Below are 23581 nucleotides of genomic sequence, written 5' to 3'. Positions count from 1 at the left end.
AAGAGGACAGAAGAGGACAGAAGAGGACAGAAGAGGACAGAAGAGGACAGAAGAGGACAGAAGAGGACAGAAGAGGACAGAAGAGGACAGAAGAGGACAGAAGAGGACAGAAGAGGACAGAAGAGGACAGAAGAGGACAGAAGAGGACAGAAGAGGACAGAAGAGGACAGAAGAGGACAGAAGAGGACAGAAGAGGACAGAAGAGGACAGAAGAGGACAGAAGAGGACAGAAGAGGACAGAAGAGGACAGAAGAGGACAGAAGAGGACAGAAGAGGACAGAAGAGGACAGAAGAGGACAGAAGAGGACAGAAGAGGACAGAAGAGGACAGAAGAGGACAGAAGAGGACAGAAGAGGACAGAAGAGGACAGAAGAGGACAGAAGAGGACAGAAGAGGACAGAAGAGGACAGAAGAGGACAGAAGAGGACAGAAGAGGACAGAAGAGGACAGAAGAGGACAGAAGAGGACAGAAGAGGACAGAAGAGGACAGAAGAGGACAGAAGAGGACAGAAGAGGACAGAAGAGGACAGAAGAGGACAGAAGAGGACAGAAGAGGACAGAAGAGGACAGAAGAGGACAGAAGAGGACAGAAGAGGACAGAAGAGGACAGAAGAGGACAGAAGAGGACAGAAGAGGACAGAAGAGGACAGAAGAGGACAGAAGAGGACAGAAGAGGACAGAAGAGGACAGAAGAGGACAGAAGAGGACAGAAGAGGACAGAAGAGGACAGAAGAGGACAGAAGAGGACAGAAGAGGACAGAAGAGGACAGAAGAGGACAGAAGAGGACAGAAGAGGACAGAAGAGGACAGAAGAGGACAGAAGAGGACAGAAGAGGACAGAAGAGGACAGAAGAGGACAGAAGAGGACAGAAGAGGACAGAAGAGGACAGAAGAGGACAGAAGAGGACAGAAGAGGACAGAAGAGGACAGAAGAGGACAGAAGAGGACAGAAGAGGACAGAAGAGGACAGAAGAGGACAGAAGAGGACAGAAGAGGACAGAAGAGGACAGAAGAGGACAGAAGAGGACAGAAGAGGACAGAAGAGGACAGAAGAGGACAGAAGAGGACAGAAGAGGACAGAAGAGGACAGAAGAGGACAGAAGAGGACAGAAGAGGACAGAAGAGGACAGAAGAGGACAGAAGAGGACAGAAGAGGACAGAAGAGGACAGAAGAGGACAGAAGAGGACAGAAGAGGACAGAAGAGGACAGAAGAGGACAGAAGAGGACAGAAGAGGACAGAAGAGGACAGAAGAGGACAGAAGAGGACAGAAGAGGACAGAAGAGGACAGAAGAGGACAGAAGAGGACAGAAGAGGACAGAAGAGGACAGAAGAGGACAGAAGAGGACAGAAGAGGACAGAAGAGGACAGAAGAGGACAGAAGAGGACAGAAGAGGACAGAAGAGGACAGAAGAGGACAGAAGAGGACAGAAGAGGACAGAAGAGGACAGAAGAGGACAGAAGAGGACAGAAGAGGACAGAAGAGGACAGAAGAGGACAGAAGAGGACAGAAGAGGACAGAAGAGGACAGAAGAGGACAGAAGAGGACAGAAGAGGACAGAAGAGGACAGAAGAGGACAGAAGAGGACAGAAGAGGACAGAAGAGGACAGAAGAGGACAGAAGAGGACAGAAGAGGACAGAAGAGGACAGAAGAGGACAGAAGAGGACAGAAGAGGACAGAAGAGGACAGAAGAGGACAGAAGAGGACAGAAGAGGACAGAAGAGGACAGAAGAGGACAGAAGAGGACAGAAGAGGACAGAAGAGGACAGAAGAGGACAGAAGAGGACAGAAGAGGACAGAAGAGGACAGAAGAGGACAGAAGAGGACAGAAGAGGACAGAAGAGGACAGAAGAGGACAGAAGAGGACAGAAGAGGACAGAAGAGGACAGAAGAGGACAGAAGAGGACAGAAGAGGACAGAAGAGGACAGAAGAGGACAGAAGAGGACAGAAGAGGACAGAAGAGGACAGAAGAGGACAGAAGAGGACAGAAGAGGACAGAAGAGGACAGAAGAGGACAGAAGAGGACAGAAGAGGACAGAAGAGGACAGAAGAGGACAGAAGAGGACAGAAGAGGACAGAAGAGGACAGAAGAGGACAGAAGAGGACAGAAGAGGACAGAAGAGGACAGAAGAGGACAGAAGGAGGACAGAAGAGGACAGAAGGAGGACAGAAGGAGGACAGAAGAGGACACAACAATCGATCCTACAACATAAAGGAAGAAGCAGAACAACATCTGCCATTACATCAAAAGGTATTTGAGAGGAAAGAGGAACACCATGTGGACCATCCTGCTGGGACCTCTCTGCCGATATCATCATACGGCAATACCGGCTGGTAAGTAGAAATCCACCAAAGTAATAATAGCAGGATAGTAGTAATCTAGAGGTAGTATATCAGTATTAGTGTAATTTGAGTAATACTACTAGTGATAATAGTAAGAAAGTAATAAAATAACAGTAGTAATAGTAGTAGGTAGAATAACAGTGTGATCCAGGGTTCTAGAACTGATCGCCTTTTCTCGGGGTCAAGAAAGAATTTTTCCGCTGTGACACAAATTGACTGAAGGTGTCCTGAGGTTTTTGCCTTCTTTTGGATCAACACTGTAGGTATAGGGTAGTATTAGTAGTAATAGGAAAGAAGAATAATACCCCGTAATAAGATAGCAGGTTATTATTATTAATAATAAATATAAACTAGTTATATCTATAGAAAGAACAAAGAGTAAATAAAAATAATTATAGACGTAGTTCAATCAATACTGTAATATTAAATAGTTATAGAAAAATTAGAGTAGTACTTTAATAAGAAAGCAGGACATAAGACAAAATATATAAAAAAAATTATATTAAAAACTGTAGAAGTACATTTAGTACAGTAATAGTAATTACATAACTAGTAACATAATTAGGTTTGATCCAGGGTTCTAGGACTGATCGTCTTTTCTCGGGGTCAAGAAGGACTTTTTCCCCTGTAACACAAATTGGCTGAAGGTGTCCTGGGTTTTTTGCCTTCTTCTGGATCAACACTGTAGGTATAGGGCAGTATTAGTAGTGATAGGAAAGAAGAATAATACTGTAATAAGATAGCACAATGTTAAGTATAACCATCTCAAATAGTTAGATTTATAAAAACAAATTAAAATAACTCCAGTAGTACAATAATTAGCGTAATATTATATAACTTGTAATAATATTATTAGGTTTGATCCAGGGTACTAGGACTGATCGCCTTTTCCATAGGTCAAGAAGGAATTTTTTCCCCTAGGAAACATATTGGCGTTAGGTGGGGTTTTTGCCTACTTCTGGATCAACAGCTTTAGGCAAAGGGATTTTAGTAATACCATTATTAGAATCACAAGTATAATAAAAAAAAATTGAATTAAATTTTTTTAATTAGTGTTATAACAGTTACAATTAATTGCATTATTGCAATAATAATAAATAGTAAAAATGGTGGTAATAATAATACAAAAAACTAGTCCCAGTTACTAAATTAGTGTAGTGTTAGTGTAGGGACCCATCTGAAGAGGTCGCCTTGACGTTGGCAGATGGGCTCGCACAATTTGCTCAAAATGTGCGCTAAGAACCTCATATTTCTATGTACAGGAGATCTAGCAGTAATTCCATTCAGGAGATAGATATTTGTGTACACACACACTTTGTTATATAATTTTGTGCAGCACACAGGGCAGGGATACAGGTACAGGGCGAGAGTGTTACAGTGATATTATAACTCGGCCTAAAGGATAAAATGCTGATAACTACAGATCCTGGAAACACATCCGAAACTAGACCTTGTAAGTAACTGGTTCCCAGCTAGTGGTGAATATGTACAGGGCAGTCCGGTACCAGGACCCGCTCTATAGGACACATTATCATCAGGCAGGTCCTGTCAGGGATCTTACAAGATCGGCGGCAGAAGTGTGGCTGTATAACACAGTCCTGCTCCTGCCTCAGCCACCGACAGTGGAGCCAACCCGGATCCTGGCAGCTTAATGCACTGTATGACACAGTAGGGGGCTTCCACAGCATTTAGGCACTTTAGACAGGAGAGGGAGGTGCGATCATGGTGCTGATGAGTTTCTATGGCAGCCGAGATCTAACAATGGACCCCATGACGGCCATCTTACTGCTCCTATTAGACCCCGGCTGAGGAAAGGTCTATGAGGACACCAGTCAGACTTATGTCGCCTGCTCTGCACATATTAGAAATGCCTAGGGCTGATTAGTTTGCCATTTGTAAATCTGATCCAGCAGCGCTGGGCTACCACTGACCTGATCAGGGCTATTGAGCTCCTAGATTGGGCAGAGGAGCTCAGTCTTCAGCAGAAGCTGGCCGAGGAGAGCGGAGCAACTTGCATGGGGCTGCTGCACAAGAAGTAACTCAAAAGGTGGAGATTTACCCGGAGACGCGGTGCCCGGGCTGTGATCTGCTGTGCAGGCTGCATAGACGATGCCTCCTAGGACCCGATCTTCACCCCTAACAGGCACAGCAGAGCTCGGACCGACAAGTTCTTTTGCATTGGAGGAGAGACCCTTTTCGATATCTGACCAGGTCCCCTGGGCTCCCCACCCTCTGGGACTCGCATCTGTGGTAATTGTGCTAGTGACCCCAAGTACCCAGGGAACCCCTCGAGATTGGTGGCAGGATGAGCCTAACCTCTATAAAGATTTTACTGACCGGGGTGATAAGGACATCTTCCTTTCCAAGTGCCCTTAAGAGAAACTTCATTATGTAGCAGATCCCACTGTAAAACTCTGGAATGGTATTGTGCTCACAGAACCCACGATATCAGGGTACCCAACAGGTACATTGCACCTCCAAGGGACATGACCGAATTTGCTATGGCTTTCTTCACCGGGCCCCTCATTTATCGTATTTTAGCTTCCGGGAGGTAGCATTCTTGAGATTCGCAATCCCCAAAAACTGCTGAACTGTTGAGTAATCTGGATCGTGTGCTCGCGATTCCAGACGAAATCCATGACACAGTGATGGCAGGGTGAGATATTGCGTGATCTCCCCGGTGTCGTCTCTGAGGAATCCCTGACGCTGTGCATTAAAAAGAATATTGCACAGTGACAAGATCCTGCTGAGCAACTGATAGTTAGAATTGACACATGCGCAGAGTATCAGGGACTAGCCCATCCCCTGAAACAGGCATCACTGATGACGCTTCATTCAGGGTGGGGAAAGAGGCAGCAGCAGGGACCGCAGCCTCTGCTCCCTGATCACGTCCGTCTTCATATCCCAGGATGCACTGGGGATTTTCAAACTAAATGTTATCAAACAGGAAGTTGGTAAAAAAAAACAAATGTATACACACATACAAACACACCCCAGTTAGATAAATTTAGATTAACTTTTAATTAAAGTATATTAGAAAAGCAATTACCGTATTTTTCGGACTATAAGACGCAACGGACCATAAGACGCACCTAGGTTTTAGAGGAGGGGAAAAAAAAAAAAAAAAATTAAGCAAAAAATTGTTCATGATGCACTTTTAAGGGGGAGGGGGTCTTCTGGTATAGGGGTAATACCCAATTCTGACAATATCCCCTATCCTGGTATATATGCCCAACCCCCTTCCTTTTATACGTGGCCATCATCCCCGTCCAGGTACGCACGGCGGCCATCATCCCCGTCCAGGTACGCACGGCACCCCTCATCCCCATCCTGGTATGTATGGCCCTCTCATCTTTATCCTGTTTTGTATGGCCCCCTCATCCATACCCTAATATGCATGGTCCCCCTAATCCCCATCAGGCTGCACATAAAAAAAAAAAAAATAAACACTTATACTCACCTTTCTTCTCTCTCCTCATGTCTGCCCGCACTGATCTCTCCATGTGAGCCGCACGTCACTGCCATGTGCGGCTCACATGGAGAGATCAGCTGCCGGAAGTCACTGCTCCCCACGCCGGGTCTGTGTGCGCGGGGAGCAGTGACTTCTCTCCTTCATAGCCGGCACACAGCTTGGCCGCGCTGCGGCTCCTGCTGCTGCCGGGCTATAGCGTGTGCCCGCTTATTAAAAGGCATGAATATTCACCCCCTCCCCACGCCCATGAGCGTGGAGAGAGGTTGAATATTCATGCCCTTTAACAGCGGGCACAGGCGATTCCGGCAGCAGCAGGAGCCGCAGCGCGGCTACACTGTGTGCTGCTATTAAGGAGCAGTGAATATTCATTTTCTTTAGCAGCAGGGACAGTGTAGGCTGCACCGCTGCCTCCTGTGCCCCGCTCCTCCACAGCTACCACTCCCCTCACACCCCACAATCTATAATATAACCGGGGATGCGGGTCTCGGTCCAAAGCCTCGATAGACTGCGCATGCGTGACGCGCAGTCTGGCTCCAGACAGAAGACCGCATCCAGCCGTTAGGTAAGAGGTGTATGGCGTCAGAGATCGCGGTTGTGTGTAGGCACTGAACGCACACTGCGATCTCCGGCGCCATACTTACCTGACCGGGAAGAGCGTTGCCGCGGCGCCTCTCTTCAGCGGAGACCGGGGGCAGAGTGAGACGTTGGATCGGCGCGTGCGCATAGCGCTATCCGGCGCCATTTTTATGAAGACACATTTACAGTGTGTCTTCAGCAAATTGGCGCCGGTCGGCGCTGTGCTCTGTCGCCGCACTCCTCCCCCGGCCTCCGGCAGAACAGGACGCTGCAGCGCTGGAGTACAGAGAAGAAAGGTGAGTATAACTGTTTATTTTTTTGGGGATGTGTGTATAGTGGGGGGGGATTAGGGAAGCCACGCATACCGGGATTGGGGATGAGGGGAGCCACGCATACCGGGATTGTGGATGAGGGGAGCCACGCATTCCAGGATAGGATGGCGGGGGCAGCACAAATACCAGGAGGGGGGCAGCACATACTAACATGGGAGACCATATACCAATAAAAATGCTCGCCACCAGGGCGTAGAACGGGTTCAATAGAGAGAGATATAGAGATATATATATATATATATATATATATATATATATATATATATATATATATATATATATATATATATATATATATATATATATATATATATATATATATATATATATATATATATATATATATATATATATATATATATATATATATATAATTTTACACACACACACACCCCATTCGGACTATAAGACGCACCCCCCATTTTCCTCCAAAATTTTGGAGGAAAAAAAGTGCGTCTTATAGTCCGAAAAATACGGTAGATTATTAAATTAAATAGAGATTTAGGATTAAATCAGTATAGGGTACGGACAACCCCTTTAATGTTAATTGAAATCAAAACAGTTCCCCGTTGTATTAATAAGGCAGTGATTCCAACTATTACCACTGGGAGACCCCCAACTCACACTCCTATTTCCCGAGTGCCTTCCACGCCAAGCTTGGTTATGGAGGCTTTGGATTACCATCCATACTGTTCAGCACAGATCATGCTTCTTATGTCTTCATCGATCCCCCAGAACACAGCCCTGCATTACAGCGTCCTTCAGGCTTTGTCCAATTATTTTCTCCAAATTTGTTTGCCGATCAGTGGTAAGAGGCTGTTGAGCTACTCAATCTCCTTGTTCCTTTGGAAAATTGGCACACTCTTGCATATAACAGTAGAGAATGGCCAAATCTTACAGAGACACTGGTAGATCGCAACGAAACATGGAGAGAGCAGATGTTCAGCGGTGAACTTGGAGTCTCCCTCCTCTATGAAGCTTTGCCGTACACATCTGACTTACTCCTGAGCAGGGCCGGCCTTAGGGTATATGGCGCCCTGTGCGAAATCCCTCTTGGCGCCCCCCCCCAAAGAAAAAAAATTAAACTCATGTAGGTGAAAACAACAAGTGCATTTTTTATTAATCAAATGATCAAGTAATAACAAGCAACAAAAGTTGAAAAGTTTTAAAGCCGCCACCACGATAAGGTAGACTCTTCTGGCAGGGCCCTACTCTAACCTATTAAAATTTTCTTAAAATATCCAATACTCTTTTTAGATATATTTTTATTTAGTTTTCTTTAAGGGAATGTGTCATATACATTTTTTTTTAAAAATGACCAATAATACCACATACAGGGAATACTGCCACACCATGACCAGACCACATATTACCACAACATAGTGACCGAATAATACCACACAGAAGGGGGAAAAACTGCCACACCATGACCAGACCACATATTACCACCACATTACTAATATTACCACCACATTACTAATATTACCATAAGTGTCATTATGCACGGGAGCTCTATACATGGTATGTATAATGTAAGTGTCCAGGTAATCTAGTGATCACCAGTGACATTATACACAGGAGCTCTGTATATAGTGTCAGTGTACAGGTAATACAGTGATCATCAGTGACATTATACACAGGAGCTCTGTATATAGTGTCAGTGTACAGGTAATACAGTGATCACCAGTGACATTATACACAGGAGCCCGGTACATAGTATATAGTGTAAGTGTACATGTAATACACTGACTCACTGGTGACGTCTCTAGGTGAAGTCCTTCAGCTACGCTTTTCTCCTTCATCCAGCACAGACCGCCATTACGTCTTCCAGCCAGGACTCGTCTCTGCATAAAATAACACAGTTATCTAGAGCACATTCCCCAACTTCTACATTACGCAGCTGAATACAGACGTGTATCCACCATCAATATATGGTTAGTTATTATACAACCTACCATTCCAAATATAAATTGTAATCCACCACGGTGCCCCCATTAACTGTAAATAGGCACTTAATATATAATTTAATTAGAACCTCTACTCTTTCCGCCAATTTGTTACCAGTTACACTCCTGCATCCGCAACGCCCCCTACTCTATACTTCCTGCTCCCCGCATTCATTATTTACATGCACCCCCTGCCCCAATTCATTATATCATGTCCTGCTCTCCCCACCCCATCATCATTTACTGTCCCCCACCCCACATTCATTATGTGCAGCTCATTATCCCCCTACTCCCAATTCCCCCATGTGCAGCTCATTTTCTCCCAATTCCCCCATGTGCAGCTCTCACCCCCCCATGTGCACATCTCTCATCCCCCTCCCCCACATGTGCCCCTCTCTCATCCCCCTCCCCCACATGTGCACCTCTCTCATCCCACTCCCCCACATGTGCACCTCTCTCATCCCCCTCCCCCACATGTGCACCTCTCTCATCCCCCTCCCCCACATGTGCACCTCTCTCATCCCCCCCATGTGCACATCTCTCATCCCCCTCCCCCACATGTGCACCTCTCTCATCCCCCTCCCCCACATGTGCACCTCTCTCATCCCCCTCCCCCACATGTGCACACCTCTCATCCCCCTCCCCCACATGTGCACCTCTCTCATCCCCCTCCCCCACATGTGCACCTCTCTCATTCCCCTCCCCCACATGTGCACCTCCCATTCCCCCCACTCCTAGTAAATTGTATTTAAAAAAAAAAAAAAACTTGTTATACTTACCCCCATGCGATCCCTGCAGAATCCTCGTCCAAATCGATGACACCAGGTTCTCCTGACTTCCGGTCATGTGACGGTGCCGTCACATGACCGGAAGTCAGAGAAATCATGACAGAGATGTTCCGGCCCCGGCGCTTAGCATGGGGCCGGGGGCCCCATGAGGAGAGAGACACACAAGAGGGGGGCCCCCAAGGGGGCCCCTACCGGCCGGGCCCCATACTGGAGTCAGGGCAGTCATGCCCTGATGGCGGCCCTGCTGGAGGCTGAAGGGGCCCCCTCTCCCTCGGGGCCCCCGTTCAATGAACCGGCTGCACGGGCGGTAGTTCCGCCCCTGTGTGTGAGGAGGAGAGAGTGCAGCGCGCCCGGGTCCCGGCCGGACATTTCAGAGCAGAGAGGGGGCGCCGGCGCCTGAGCACAGAAGAAACGCTGGGCGCTCCCTCTCTGCTCTTCCATAAGAAAAATACCGACGGGGAGGGAGCCAGCGCAGCGCCCCCCTTCACTCTCAAGTTTGAGGCGCCCTGTGCAGTTGCACAGCTGGCACGCCCCAAAGGCCGGCCCTGCTCCTGAGGACGTCTCGTAATTCACATGTGCAAAAATAGTTCAATCCACAACTAAAATGCTTGAACCAACTCGTGGAAAACTGCATAAAGATAGATAAAAGGCACATTACCTGTGGGGAGCCCAAGTGTGAAGTAATTGTCAGGTCCAGGATTGAACTGGGCGATGCGATTACTTATGTATTTTGCTGCCCATTCGCTGGCCAGGGCATAGTCATCAAGAATCACCAGCCGCATGACTGTGCCCACAAGCTCTCGCCTGGCAGCATGTGGCTAACAAACTGAAAAGAGAGAAGTGATACACAAGATAAGAGGTGACACAATAATATACAAAAGAGGTAACACAATAATACACAGTCGGCAAGTTTGGAGACTGAAACACATTCTGGCTTTCATAAAGTTTGCTGCTTCAGTTTTTATAGTGTCAATTTGCATTAACTGTAGATTGTTATGAAGAATGATCAGATGAATTGTTAAAAAAAAAAAAAAAAAATGCATATTAATTTTTCCCAAGGAAATTACTTAACCACAAAACCCCCATTTCCACAGTCATGCTTACTGAATTACAAGAGCAGGCTGGTGCTTCAAATCATGGTCTTCTGATTACCTTCAAGGAAACATGTGCAGTCATCATTGCTTTGCAGGCAAGGACATTGCTGCTTGTAAGATTGCCCCTAGATCAACCATTTATCGGGTCATTAAGAATTTAGTCTGCGGTGCATCATATACGTGCTGTGACGGATCAGCTCTTGGGTAGGCGCAGGTTCACACAGGTATGCAGTCCGCAGGTTCCAAAACAAACTGGTGGTTAATTAAATGTCCATAAACCAACCAGGAAAACAAAACATAACAGCTCTTTCAGCTGCTCGTAAAACTCTGCCCTTCAATCCGGGCCCACTAACTCCCTACACTATGTGTGCTGGAGCCTGCTTCTCCGGGTCCTACATCACCAAAGCTTGGCACTTCGGGGACACATACCTCCCGTCCACGACCTGTCCGGCAGCAACCTTACACACCCCCCCCCTCTGCTCAAAGCAGGGGGGGCTTGGCACCTTCTGCCACCATACAATAGATACACAAAAGGTATAACGCAGTGTTTCCCAAACCCCATCCTCACAGACCCCACAGGTCATATTTTCAGGATCTCCTTAGTATTACACAGGTGATTGAAGTATCATCAAGGCATCAGGAATTCTCTCACCTGTGTAATACTAAGGAGATTCTGAAAACATGACCTATGGGGGTCCGTGAGGATGGGGTTTGGGAAACACTGCTATAACAGAACAAAACTAAAAATAACCAGTCCATACAGCACGGCATCAGCCGTTTAAATGTAGTGCTTTTCTCTGCCTCCAGCAGACTGAGCACCACATGCAAGGTTTGCTCACCTTGCACAACACACAGCACCACTGAGACAGGCGCAGCTGTCTTAAATCAGGCCTTCCAAGACCTGGACTGGAGGTAAGTGAGCAGCTGTTTCCCCCCAACTCTTTCAGCTGCTCTTGAAACCCGGCCCTTTAATCCGGGCCCATTAACTCCCTCCCAGCACTATGTGTTCTGGAGCCTGCTTCTCCATGTCCTACATCACTGAAGTTTGGTACTTCGGGGACACATACCTCCCGTCCACGACCTGTCTGGCAGCCACCTTACATTGTGTTGCACTGAGTTAGACCAGAATTGAACCAGAAGATAACTGAAGGTAACTGCACAGCCAGAGTAAAAAAGGTTTCTCTTTGTTTTCACTCTCACCCCTATAGTCCTACACGTTCTACTAACCCTTCTCATCCCTACACCTAGTAATGAACTGGTCATCTCTCCCTCCATCTCACCTCCTCCTCAGATCTGTTCCTCAACATACAATCCTCTGTCTCCAAACACAGACAGCCACCTCACGCTCTCTCCTGCTGCTCCTCACTGCTGGCGATATCTCTCCAAATCATGGCCCTCCTCACCACATCCCCACAGTCACTTCTACCTCTCATCCACAATCTATCAAATTTCCACAACCTTTCTAACCCTATACCCATTGCCCATCCCCCGCTTCCCCAATCCCACTAACAGGAGCTCTATGGAACGCTCTCTCCATCTGCAACAAACTTTCCTACATCCATGACCTTTTCATTACTAACAAACTTTCCTTCCTTGGCATCAATGGTACCTGACTCACCCCCTCTGACATGGCCTCTCCAGCTGCACTTTCATACGTTGGATTCCACCTTTCCCACACCCCTCGCCCCATCGGCAAGCATGGCAAAGGAGTTTGTTTTCTCCTGTCAGATAACTGTACTCTGCTGCCCGACTAATCCACCTGTCCCCCCCACTATTCCCTGGCCTCTCCCCTCTTTCAATCCCTTCGCTGGCTCCCTATTATCCAGAGACTGCAGTTGAAAACCCTAACCATAGTATACAAAGCCATTCACAACCTGTCTCCTCCATATAACTGTGACTTAGTGTCCCGCTACATACCTGCACTCAACCTCCGATCCTCACAAGATCTCCTTCTCTACTCCCCTCTTATCTCCTCTTCCCACAATTGCACATAAGATTTCTCCCATGCATCCCCCTACTCTAGAACTCTACCCCAATATATCAGACTGTTGCCAACCGTGGAAACCTTCAAAAGGAAGCTGAAGATCCACCTCTTCTGACAAGACTACAATCTGCAGTAACCACCGCTCCATCATACCACTGCACGACCAGCTCTACCCTCACCTACTGTATCCTCACCCATTCATTGTAGACTGTAAGCCCTCGCGGGCAGGGTCCTCGCTCCTCCTGTACCAGTCGGTGATTCGCTTTTGTTCAAGATTATTGTACTTGTTTTTTGCTATGTATATCCCTTTTCACATGTAAAGCTCCATGTAAAATGCCACTATAATAAATAATAACTTAATAGGGGGAGGTTAATTTGCTGTGAAGACTTCAGGACTCCGAAGAAAGTCCAGCAAGTCCCTGTATCATCTCCTACATAGGATTCAGCTATGGAATTGGTTCAACACCAGTGCAGAGCTTGCTCAAGAATGGCAGCAGGCAGGCGTCAGTGCATCTGTACACACCGTGAGGAGAAGGATTTTGGAGGCTGTGCTGGTGTCAAGTAGGGCAGCAAAGAAACCACTTTTCTCCATGAAAAAGATGAAGAACAGGATTATATAATGCAGTAAACTACAGTGATTGGATTACAGAGGACTGGGGTAAAGTTATTTCCCTGATGAAGGCCCCCTTCAAACTGTTAGGGACATATGGAAGAATGAATGTCCGGAGAAGAAAAGCTGAGCGCTACTTTGAGTCCTGTGTTATGCCAACAGTAAAGCACCCCGTGACGAGTCATGTGTGGAGTTATCCATCATCAAAAGGGAGTGGGCTCACTCACAATTATACCTAAGAACACAGCAATGCATATATCAGCATGACGGAGAATATGTCACAAGGCAAAAGTGACAACTAAGTGTCTGGGTAACACTGACATTTTGGGTTCATGGCCAGTAAACTCTCCAGATCTCAATTCGATTGTGGTCACTCCTCAAAAAGAGGGTGGACAAACAGAAATGTATGTAGTGAGCTCCTAGCACTGATTAGACAAAAATTGTCCATCGTCAGTCAGGATTTGTACATAAAGTGACACAAAACAAGATACAAGACATAGGTAAAAAAAAAATTCTCCATCTTCTTCGTTACGTCAATCCGTGAAAAATGGGACTGCACTCAGATGTCATCTGAGTGCAGTGCGATCTTTTCCAAGGACTCATTAACTTGCATGGCAGAGCGTGATCCGAATATTAGATGAAACTCAAGCATAGTGATTTTTGTCCTCGGACAGACTGTCTATCGGGCCGTGCACATGTCCGATTTTTCTCCTTGGACAAACACTAGTCACAGTGCGATTCAATGTTTTGTCAGATCGCACTCCGACCGAAAACACTGCTATCTGCACCTGCCTTAACATTGCAACGCTAACAATAGTGATCTCAGCAAGGACTGCTGGGAGATTTCAGCTCAGAAGCCTGCAGATCTCTGAACGCAGCTCTAGACTATCACTGGCTGTAACTCAGGATTAGTAATCGATACGTTTTTCGAAAGTTACACAATCAACTATAATAAATTACTCTCATGTGAACACAAATTCTAAAGGAGAACTCTAACACTAAGATATTAACTTAAGGAGGAATTCACACATCCATGGTGGGATCGGAGGACCCGGCCCGGCTCTCTGGACCTGATCAGTGCCTCATCTATTCCTAGGAGGTAATCACAGATCAGCACTGGTGACCCAGCGGTTGTCAGATCTGAGCTCGCTCCGTGGAGCACAGATGTGTGAATTCAGCCTTACAGAAGTTGTCCCAGAGTAGAAAGCCAGAGCTGTTGTATTACAGCGCCACCCCTGGGCACAGGCTGTGTGTGGCATTACAGCACCTGTCACGTCACTAGACCGGAGCTGTAGTACCAGACACAACCTGTGGCCAGGACTGGCGCTCTGTGTTCCTTTTTCTCATGGACAAACCCTGTGCAGAAAAATACAGAATCCAGGAACCTCCAAACATGGCAGAAATCGCCAAGTTCTAACAGTGCATAATGGGCGCAGCTCCAGCCATACTGTCAGTGACTGGAAACCTGGTTTATAGTCCAACTGCTGACAGGTGAGAGGCTGCGGCTCCCTGTAATCACCGGCTCTGACCCGTCACCGACCATTGCTGCTCTACAGCAGTCTATGTGCCGCTCTCTATAGTGCAGGGGACTAACCACATCCACAGGAAGCCAGGGTGCCCCCCCCCGGACTGAGACTGCCCCCCCCCCCCGGGAGCTCAGTGTGGGGTGCGCAGTCATCCGCCATGTCTCCCCAATACTCAGCAGCCTCCCCACCAACCACTCGCTCTGCAGCCTCCTCCCTGGTAAACGCTAGAATGTATGGGCTCCTTCCAGGTATGACGTCGTTTCCGTGGGCGTGTCCTGACTGCATTATGGGCGTGTTCTAGTTTAGCACCAGACGCCATAGATTCATGCAGAAAGTGATACGGTGAAGCTTCAGGAGGAGGTCAGTGCTGGGCTCTGGGGGGATGCTGCGGGCTCATGGTTGCTCTGGGGGGATGCAGCGGGCTGGTGGGGATGCTGGGGGCATGCTGCGGGCTGTGGTGGCATGTCTATTGCTCTGGTGGGGGCTGTGTGGGCATGCTGCTGGCTGGTGGTGGTGGCTCTGGAGGGATGCTGCGGGCTTGTGGGGGCTCTGGAGGGATGCTGGGGGCATGCTGGCTGGTGGGGGCTCTGGAGGGATGCTGGGGGCATGCTGGCTGGTGGTGCCTCTGGGGGGGGATGCTGCGGGTCTGTGGGGGATGGTGGGGGCATGCTGTGGGCTGGTGGGGGCTGATGATGCACGCGTGTGGGGGCTCTGGGAGCTCTGTGGGGATGCTACGGGCTGTGGTGGCATGTCTATGGCTCTGGTGGGGGCTCTGTGGGCATGCTGCGGGCTGGTGGTGGCTCTGGAGGGATGCTGCGGGCTTGTGGGGGCTCTGGAGGGATGCTGCGGGCATGCTGCTGGCTGGTGGGGGCTCTGGAGGGATGCTGCGGGCTCGTGGTGGCTCTGGAGGGATGCTGCGGGTCTGTGGGGGATGGTGGGGGCATGCTGTGGGCTTGTGGCTCTGGGGGCATGCTGCGGGCTCGTGGGTGCTCTATGGGGCTGATGCGGGTTCTGTGGGAGCATGTTGCGGGCTCTGGAGGTAATCTGCGGGGGGGGGGGGTGATGCACCCGTGTGGGGGCTCTGGGGGGGGGGGTCGGATGATGCACGCGTGTGGGGGCTCTGGGGTATGCTGCGGGCTGTGGTGGCATGTCTATGGCTCTGGTGGGGGCATGCTGCGGGCTGGTGGTTGCTCTGGAGGGATGCTGCAGGCTTGTGGGGGCCCTGGGTGCATGCTGCGGGCTCTGTTGGGATGCTGAGGGCATGCTGCGGGCTCTGGAGGTATTCTGTGGGGGGATGCTGCGGGCTTGGTGATGCACGCTTGTGGGGGGGGCGGATGATGCACGCTTGTGGGGGGGGCGGATGATGCACGCTTGTGGGGGGGCGGATGATGCACGCTTGTGGGGGCTCTGGGGGGATGCTGCGGGCTGTGGTGGCATGTCTATGGCTCTGGTGGGGGCATGCTGCGGGCTGGTGGTTCCTCTGGAGGGAAGCTGCAGGCTTGTGGGGGCTCTGGGTACTCTGTGGGGATGCTGAGGGCATGCTGCGGGCTCTGGAGGTATTCTGGGGGGGATGCTGCGGGCTTGGTGATGCACGCTTGTGGGGGGGGGGGCGGATGATGCACGCTTGTGGGGGGGGCGGATGATGCACGCTTGTGGGGGGGGGCGGATGATGCACGCTTGTGGGGGGGGGCGGATGATGCACGCTTGTGGGGGGGGGCGGATGATGCACGCTTGTGGGGGGGGCGGATGATGCACGCTTGTGGGGGGGGGCGGATGATGCACGCTTGGGGGGGGGGCGGATGATGCACGCTTGGGGGGGGGGCGGATGATGCACGCTTGGGGGGGGGGGGCGGATGATGCACGCTTGGGGGGGGGGGGCGGATGATGCACGCTTGGGGGGGGGCGGATGATGCACGCTTGGGGGGGCTCTGGGAGCTCCGTGGGCATGCTACGGGCTGGTGGTGGCTCTGGAAGAATGCTGCGGGCTTGTGGGGGCATACTGCGGGCTGGTGGGGGCTCTGGAGGGATGCTGCTGGCTCGTGGTGGCTCTGGGGGGATGCTGCTGGCTGGTGGTGGCTCTGGGGGGATGCTGGGGGCATGCTGCGGGCTGTGGTGGCATGTCTATTGCTCTAGTGGGGGCTGTCTAGGCATGCTGCGGGCTGGTGGGGGCTCTGGAGGGATGCTGCGGGCTCGTGGTGGCTCTGGGGGGATGCTGCGGGCTGGTGGGGGCTCTATGGGCATGCTACGGGCTGGTGGTGGCTCTGGAGGGATGCTGCGGGCTGGTGGGGATGCTGGGGGCATGCTGCGGGCTGTGGTGGCATGTCTATTGCTCTGGTGGGGGCTGTGTGGGCATGCTGCGGGCTGGTGGTGGCTCTGGAGGAATGCTGCGGGTTTGTGGGGACGCTGGGGGGGGCCTGATGATGCACGCATGTGGGGGCTCTGTGGGGATGCTGCGGGCTGTGGTGGCATGTCTATGGCTCTGGTGGGGGCATGCTGCGGGCTGGTGGTTGCTCTGGAGGGATGCTGCAGGCTTGTGGGGGCTCTGGGTGCATGCTGCGGGCTCTGGGTGCTCTGTGGGGATACTGAGGGCATGCTGCGGGCTCTGGAGGTATTCTGGGGGGGATGCTGCGGGCTTGATGATGCACGCTTGTGGGGGGCAGATGATGCACGCTTGTGGGGGGGCGGATGATGCACGCTTGTGGGGGGCGGATGATGCACGCTTGTGGGGGGGCGGATGATGCACGCTTGTGGGGGGGCGGATGATGCACGCTTGTGGGGGGGGCGGATGATGCACGCTTGTGGGGGGGGCGGATGATGCACGCTTGTGGGGGGAGGCGGATGATGCACGCTTGTGGGGGGGGGCGGATGATGCACGCTTGTGAGGGGGGGCGGATGATGCACGCTTGTGGGGGGGGCGGATGATGCACGCTTGTGGGGGGGGGCGGATGATGCACGCTTGTGGGGGGGGCGGATGATGCACGCTTGTGGGGGGGGCGGATGATGCACGCTTCTGGGGGGGGGGCGGACGATGCACGCTTGTGGGGGGGGCGGACGATGCACGCTTGTGGGGGGGGCGGACGATGCACGCTTGTGGGGGGGGCGGACGATGCACGCTTGTGGGGGGGGCGGACGATGCACGCTTGTGGGGGGGGGCGGACGATGCACGCTTGTGGGGGGGGCGGACGATGCACGCTTGTGGGGGGGGGCGGACGATGCACGCTTGTGGGGGGGGCGGACGATGCACGCTTGTGGGGGGGGGCGGACGATGCACGCTTGTGGGGGGGGCGGACGATGCACGCTTGTGGGGGGGGCGGACGATGCACGCTTGTGGGGGGGGCGGGACGGATGATGCACGCTTGTGGGGGGGGGGGATGATGCACGCTTGTGGGGGGGGGGGGGGGGATGATGCACGCTTGTTGGGGGGGGGGGGGGCGTCCCAGCGGATGGCCCCCTGCAAACATTATATCCCCCCAGAGACCCCATAAGGAGAGTGTGCCCGCCCCCCTGCAGCCCCCTATTCAGCCCTGGCAGCCGGCAACATCACCATCCCCATGGCCTCATAGCTGAAATCATGGAACTTGTATTCAGCTTCCAAAAAGTCCACCAGCCTCACCTTCCAGGGCTCCTGCCTTTTCGAAGAGCTAGATAAGATGATCTCTAATGCCATGGGGGGTAAGAGTATTTTGTTTCTGCAACAGAGGGCCAAATGCCCTCCTCCCAAGAGACGCACAGTCCAGTTATGGTCCTTTCGGAAATTTTCAGTGTAGAAAAGCAACCAAAAGGACAACACTCCGGCCCACCAGGAAAAGAAGAGACCTTCCTTTAGGCTAGCCCCCTCCTGGCATCAACGAACCCACCAGCGCTGGTCTGCCAGACCCGGATCTAGAAGATTCCCACCTGGGATGTTTCTCAGGGTGGGTGGCCGTCTCCTTTGGTTCCGGGATCAGTGGCTCTCGGTAGTCAACAACGCTTGGGTCTGAGATGTTGTCGACTACAGCCACAAAATAGATTTTTCCACGCTGCCTTGTTTTCGAGACCAATTTCCCTAAAGACCCCCTTCCCTTATTCCTGGGTTTTTCAAGGCTATTGATTTGCTATCCAAAGCAGCATCATGATCTCAGTTCCAGGACGCGGAGACATCAGACACCGGAGGCAGGCCGAGGGGTCGGGGCAAAGCCAAAGACCTTACCCACAATCCTCCCATAAATGCACTTTTATAAAATTAGAATTATTTCTATACATAATGGTAAAATGTTATTTCTATAATATTTCTACATGAGATTTCTGTGGTAATGGTTATTTTGTTTCTTTTAAACCTGTTCTGAATGTAAATAAAACATTTCTCTGATTAAGCTTCCACATTGTATTTTAGCCTTTCATTTTACTCATAGGGCAGGAAAAGCCCATGATGCACCTGTGTAAACCATATAAAAGGTACTATAATAACATGGCTTAGACAGGTAACCCACTTTTCAAACAATGAAGTTCACTTGTACAAGCTGCATAGATGAAAACCTGCTTTAGGCTGTGTGCCCACGATGCAGAAATGCTCAGGATTTTATCCTGAGATTTTCTGCAACTCCCTGGCAGAAAAAAACGCATGCGGATTGTGCATGCGGATCGTCCATGCGGATCGTCCATGCGGATCGTGCATGCGGATCGTGCATGCTGTAAGGCAGCGCTAGTCATCATCCTGGGGAATACTCGCTGCAGCACGTCAATTAATGCACACCAGCAATGTCTTTCCGGGTTTCACACTTCAGCAGTTTATTATACTTCATAAACCGCAGTTCACACATATAATGTCCACGAGCTCAAGTGGCAGACAGGCCCACTTGGCTTCAGATACAGCCTTCAGCAAGGTAATACTATAGCAATGTCCATATAACAAAGTGTATTACCTTTGTCAGGTTTTAGCTGCTTCAGTCCATTTGGTTCCGCCACCACTGTGGCTCTACAGCTTACCACACGTGGTCTCCAGCCCTTGTCCCGTCCAAGGCCACTGGCATCTCTCACACACACAGATCCAGGCTCTGCCCTCCAGGACACTTAACCTCCAAAGCCTCTGGCTCTCCAAGGCTTACTGGCATCGCTTACACACACAAGGATCCAGGCTTCACCCTCCAGGAGCCCACCAAGCTTCATCAGGCCTCACACGGTGCCACACAAACAGGTAACAGGTAACAGGTAACAGGTAACAGGTAACAGGTAACAGGTAACAGGTAACAGGTAACAGGTAACAGGTAACAGGTAACAGGTAACAGGTAACAGGTAACAGGTAACAGGCCTCACGCCTATCACACCCATTGCACCCCTGCATACTTCTGTCTCAAATTACCAGGGTTTTTATATCCTATAGAAACAGCCACAGGACCTGTGCTTATCTCACAGTCACATGTCCAGACCTTCTGTTGTGCAAAAGGACCTGTGTGATGTCACAGTCATGTGACCAGTCAGCTGAGGGAGGTACGTGGTCCGTCAAAACACACACTGAACCATTAAAGGGATGCCTGCTGCATCACAATGCGGATTGTGCATGCGGATTGTACATGCGGATTATGCATGCGGATTGTACATGCGTTTTGCTGCCAGGGACAAGCGGAAGTGAAGCGTTCTTCACTTGCATTTCCGCATGCGGGTTGTCAAGCGCTTTCCAAGCGATTTTAGCATCACTTGGAAAGTGTTTGACAACTTGGTCACACTAAATAAATCCATGCAACCGGCATGGATTTATATAGTGTGACCGAAAGAATGTTAAAAAAATAAATATATACTTACCCTCTGATGGCCCCCGGTGTCCTGCTTTCCCTCCGTTCTCCCGTGCCAGCAGCGATACACTGAAGGACCTGCTGACGTCAGCGTCGCGTGACCTGTCACATGACTATAATGTCAGCGCAGGTCCTTCAGTACATCGCGAACTTCCGGCATGAGAGGAGGAGTGCAGCGGGGGGCCGCCAGAAGGTAAGTATATATTTATTTTTTATGTTATTCTTTTTTTTTTCTTTACAGTTTCTATGGTACCCTGGTCCGGAGGAGTCTCCTCTCCTCTATACCTGGGAACCATCCGCACACTAGAACGCATGGAATGCGCATCTAAATATACAGTGATGCGTAATCCATGCGATCTAATGCAAGTCAATGGCGGCGAAAATGCAGCACTTCCGCAAAATAATTGGTAGTGCTGTGTTTTTTTCCGCAATGATGATCCGCAGAGGAAATTTCCGCAGCATGTGCACAGCACATGCGGATTATCATTGGGGAACATGGCAGGCCTTCTACCATGCGTTTTTTAAGCGTTTCTGCAGCGTTTTTGCTTAAAAAATGCATCGTGGGCACACAGCCTTAAGGGAACCTGTCACCTGTTTTTCCCCATATAAAGTACGACCACCACCTGTATGCCCTAGAGTGCTGTAAAGAAGTCGGACGGTACTAGATTGTGCCTGCCGTGCCTCAGACCGCACGGGAGGACGGTACTAGATAGTGCCTCAGACCACACGAGAGGACGGTACTAGATTGTGCCTGCCGTGCCTCAGACCACACGAGAGGACAGTACTAGATTGTGCCTGCCGTGCTTCAGACCACACGGGAGGACTGTACTAGATAGTGCCTGCCGTGCCTCAGACCACACGAGAGGACGGTACTAGATAGTGCCTGCCGTGCCTCAGACCACACGGGAGGACTGTACTAGATAGTGCCTGCCGTGCTTCAGACCACACGGGAGGACTGTACTAGATAGTGCCTGCCGTGCCTCAGACCACACGAGAGGACGGTACTAGATTGTGCCTGCCGTGCCTCAGAGCACACGGGAGGACGGTACTAGATAGTGCCTGCCGCTCTTCAGACCGCACGGGAGGACGGTACTAGATAGTGCCTGCCGTGCCTCAGACCACACGGGAAGACGGTACTAGATTGTGCCTGCCGCTCTTCAGACCACACGGTAGGACGGTACTAGATAGTGCCTGCCGCTCTTCAGACCGCACGGGAGGACGGTACTAGATAGTGCCTGCCGTGCCTCAGACCACACGGGAGGACGGTACTAGATAGTGCCTGCCGTGCCTCAGACCACACAGGAGGACGGTACTAGATTGTGCCTGCCGCTCTTCAGACCACATGCTGCAGATAAAAAAATAAATCAAAATATGACTGAAAGAGCACCACAGCAACAAAATATAGTACATTGATAAACAGTGTTATAATTATATCTATAATATAATCAGCTAAGCGTCCCTCTGTCTGAAGCCTCGATAGACTGCGCATGTGCGACGCGCAGTCTGGCTCTAGACAGAAGAACGCATGGAGCCGTTACAGGTAAGAGCAGTGTATGGCGCCGGAGATCGCGGTATGCCTAGACACTAAATGCATACTTATATACTTACCTGACCGGGAGGAGCGTTGTCGCGGCGCCTCTCTCTTCGCCGGAGACCGGGGCAGGAGTGAGGCGTCGGATCGGCGCATGCGCATAGCGCTATCCAGCGCCATTTTACTGAAGACACATTTGCAGTGTCTCTTCAGCAAAGTGGCGCCGGACAGCGCGGTATGGGCACGCACGTACTCCGGCGCCGCACTCCTCCCCCGGCAGAGCAGGACACAGCAGCGCTGGAGCACAGGGAAGAAAGGTGAGTATAAGTGTTTATTTTTTTGTATGTGTGTGCAGCGTGAAAGAGATGAGGGGGCCACACATACCAGGATTGGGGGGTGAGGGACGCCATGCATACCAGGATTGGGGGATGAGGGACGCCATGCATACCAGGATTGGGGGATGAGGGACGCCATGCATACCAGGATTGGGGGATGAGGGACGCCATGCATACCAGGATTGGGGGATGAGGGATGCCATACATACCAGGATTGGGGGGTAAGGGGCCCATACATACCAGGATTGGGGGGTGAGGGGCCCCATCCATACCAGGATTGGGGGATGAGGGGCCCTATGCATACCAGGATTATAGGATGAGGGATGCCATACATACCAGGATTGGGGGATGAGGGGTGCCATGCATACCAGGATTGGGGGATGAGGGGTGCCATGCATACCAGGATTGGGGATGAGGGGTGCCACGCATACCAGCATTGGGCAATGAGGGGGGCCACGCATACCAGGATTGGGGGATGAGGGGTACCATGCATACCAGGATTGGGGGATGAGGGGGCCACACATACCAGCATTGGGGGATGAGGGGGGCCACGCATACCAGGATTGGGGGGTGAGAGGTGCCATGCATCCCAGTATAGGATGATGGGGGCAGCACAAATATCAGGAGGGGGGCAGCACATACCAGCATGGGAGACCATATACCAATAAAGATGCTCGCCACCCGGGTGTAGAACGGATTCAGTAGTGTGAGAGAAAAGAATCCATCTTGTTTCTCTGTGGTATCCATTTTGTTTTCACTCTTATGTAATGGTCATCAGGTAACACTGATGGGCAGTGAGGTTTCACATTACTATTCACTCCCTTAAGGTTACTATTGGTTCATAGGTCAGAGGGAACTATTCCTTTGTCTCTGACCCTATTTAAAGTGCCACATGTGCTAATAAAGCAGAAGTCTTTTCTAGTACACCATACAAGGCTGTGCTGTATTGATTTCCCGAGCGCTCGTAAAACAAATCTTATTAATTTGGAGTTCGGAAGGCGTAGAAGAGAGCGTATTTCGCTCACAGTAGCTAGTTTACTTATATGGGGCTGTTCACCGTATCCGGGACAGTTGGAACTAGAGCCGAGAGGATCAATTCTTGGGACGCTGGACAGGAGGCCACGAATCTCTTATCTATAGTGTTGCACGAGCATGCTCGGTTTACCCTTTCACCGTGCACGCTCGGTTGCTGCCCGAGTATTTTCGGCGTGCTCGGTATCTATGCTCGGGCCGCTGGGGCTGTTAGACAGCTGTGACACATGCAGGGATTGCCT

Source organism: Phyllobates terribilis, unplaced genomic scaffold, assembly GCF_046119375.1.
Source record: "Phyllobates terribilis strain yellow unplaced genomic scaffold, ASM4611937v1 Scaffold_76__1_contigs__length_6945272, whole genome shotgun sequence".
NCBI lineage: Eukaryota > Metazoa > Chordata > Amphibia > Anura > Dendrobatidae > Phyllobates > Phyllobates terribilis.
This window is presented reverse-complemented; position numbering follows the sequence as displayed.